We start from the raw sequence: 2,868 nt of genomic DNA, 5'->3' as shown, positions 1-2,868 counted from the left end.
TGATGAATCTGTCTGGGTGACGAGAATAAGATTGTTCTTCTCTCATTAGTGTTGCTCTTCTGTTCCCCCTCAGATAATAACAGATTTGTGTTTGCTGTGTGTGGATCCAGTGTGATTTCACGTGAATATTTGAAGAACTCAGCTCTGGTCTTGGGCTCTGGTTGTGGCAGTAAAACATTCACTTCAGTCACTGTCAGTGAGATGTTTGTCTATTTCTTACTCAGAGCATCCTGTAGTTTGTCTCTGACTTCTGACACAGCCGCTGTCACATCCTCGAAGTAGCGCAGAGGACGGATGTTGATGCTGGATGAGTCTGTAGATTCACTGAGTGCTGACACTGAGGGGTAGTTGTGTAGAAACTGGTTGTGATCCTCTGTGTGTGAGAGCTGCTTCAGCTCAGCGTCTTTCCTCTTCAGCTCAGTGATCTCCTGAAGCTCTTTGACTCGACTCACTTCAGTTTCCTGCTGGGATCTGACCTGCTGCTTCATCAGAGCGCCTTTTCTCCATCAGACGGATCAGCTCGTTCTTGAACTTTATTTACACGTTGAGAACAATCTCATCACTCTGCTTTCTTGTAGTTAATTAGTGAAATATTGCTTTAATATCTCAAAATAAACTAAAGTCCAGTCCCAGTCACCTTTTACATAATGGCTGAATCATTATTTTCAATTCATTAACATTGTAACTTTGTTTTCTGCATTTCTCAGTTCAATAATATTGTCTCTTTTACTGATCAAAATATTAGATATATAAAAGAAAATAATGAACAATCTCCTTATTGATGAAGATAATTACAGTGAGAAATGTCAGTTCAGGTAAACAACAGTCATCATGAGCAGTGATAGCCTCCATGGCTAAACAGACACAGGAAGGAGCTCCACCTAAAGAAACTCAAACATTTACACAACAACTGAGGAGAAGATGAAGTAACGCCCATAATGTTTGATTGACAGGTGATCTCACAATCAGCTCTCAGCAACAAACATGAAGACAAAACAAGTTTAAGGATTAAAACAGAAGTTAACACTCTGCTCCTTAGATGACTTCTGACTATTTCAGTCTACAGAACTCAGCATTGTTTCCACAAGAAGAGTAACGGAGCCAAAGTCCAGCATAGAGAGGCTGAGTGAATGGACTCTGGACTCTGTGGAGGAGAGTCATGGTTTCAGAGATGCTGTAGAAGGACAGAATACCTGCTCTGTGATCCAGGTACATTCCTATTCTGGAGGACTGAGGACCTGAGAAGCGACTTTGGACTTTATTGTTGTTGTTGTTGTGCCAAAACTAAGTAATACTAAAAAGTATTATTGTCACAATCTAACCCCCAAGATTTAGCATTCTGTCTAAATCCACATTCATTTCTGCTTCCTGCTCTGCTGATATTTTTGTAGGTGACTGCTACAGTAACTCCTCCCCCTCTCCACTCCATCTCCCAGTAACAACGTCCAGTCAGACTCTCTCTACTCAGGACCGGCCACCATTTGATGAATCTGTCTGGGTGACGAGAATAAGATTGTTCTTCTCTCATTAGTGTTGCTCTTCTGTTCCCCCTCAGATAATAACAGATTTGTGTTTGCTGTGTGTGGATCCAGTGTGATTTCACGTGAATATTTGAAGAACTCAGCTCTGGTCTTGGGCTCTGGTTGTGGCAGTAAAACATTCACTTCAGTCACTGTCAGTGAGATGTTTGTCTATTTCTTACTCAGAGCATCCTGTAGTTTGTCTCTGACTTCTGACACAGCCGCTGTCACATCCTCGAAGTAGCGCAGAGGACGGATGTTGATGCTGGATGAGTCTGTAGATTCACTGAGTGCTGACACTGAGGGGTAGTTGTGTAGAAACTGGTTGTGATCCTCTGTGTGTGAGAGCTGCTTCAGCTCAGCGTCTTTCCTCTTCAGCTCAGTGATCTCCTGAAGCTCTTTGACTCGACTCACTTCAGTTTCCTGCTGGGATCTGACCTGCTGCTTCATCAGAGCGCCTTTTCTCCATCAGACGGATCAGCTCGTTGAAGATCTTCTCACTGTCCTGCACTGCTTCATCAGCAGGAGGTATTTCTCACAGTAAGAGACCAGACAGACCAGGCAGGACTTGAGGGCTTTCAGTTTTCTCCCAGTGCAGACATCACAGGCCACATCTTCCAGCATAGCAGGAGCAGCTTGGAGTCCAGTCTTCTTTGGTTCCTCCACTAAAACTGCTAACATGGTGTTTTTCACCAGGACAGGCCTCAGTGTGAAGGTCCGCCTACACTGAGGACAGCTGTGGATTTTCTTCTCCTCCTCTTCATCCCAGTGGGTTTTAATACAGTGTGTCCACAGGGACTAGTCACCGGATCCTTCAGTAGATCCAGACAGATGGAACCAGAGAAGGCGTCCTGGTCCAGCTGAACTCCTTTCTGAGCCATTTCACCTCTCAGTGGCAACGACTGAGTTTTACTTTCTCGGAACTCAAACTAGTTTGACCTCTGATCCAAACAGCTTGTGTTTCTGCAGTGAATGGGGTCTGTCAGCTCCTGCACTTCACCACAGGTTGGTTACACCTGTCTTTAAACTGTAGATCTGAAGGGGAGGAAACAAGGAAATATAAGTTATGGACAGAGAGGAGAGGAAATGGAAAGTAACTAAGTACATTTGTACAAGTACTGTACTTAAGTACAAATTCAAGGTACTTGACTTGAATATTTCCATTTTTTTTTTTTTTTTTTTTTTTTTACTACTTTTTTTATTTAACAGTCAGACATATACAAACCAACATAGTGCAGTAGTGAGCAATCTTGTAAATCCATAATTCCAGAAGTGACATAAAAGTGATTTAAGTGTTTGATCTAAGTGTACATGTGAACAGGTGTGAGTATATATATGTGTATGTGTA

The 2,868-nt window shown here is 42.7% G+C and overlaps 1 pseudogene; it reads right to left on the bottom strand.

Annotated features, from left to right (window-relative positions):
* Nucleotides 1–530: 530 nt before the first annotated feature.
* LOC123959336 overlaps nt 531–2,868 on the bottom strand; it is a 2,850-nt pseudogene continuing 512 nt past the window's right edge.

The sequence above is a fragment of the Micropterus dolomieu genome, linkage group LG02 (genome assembly GCF_021292245.1).
Source record: "Micropterus dolomieu isolate WLL.071019.BEF.003 ecotype Adirondacks linkage group LG02, ASM2129224v1, whole genome shotgun sequence".
Taxonomy (NCBI): Eukaryota; Metazoa; Chordata; class Actinopteri; order Centrarchiformes; family Centrarchidae; genus Micropterus; species Micropterus dolomieu.
The sequence above is the reverse complement of the archived record's forward strand: the minus strand, read 5'-3'. Positions and strand labels throughout refer to the sequence as shown.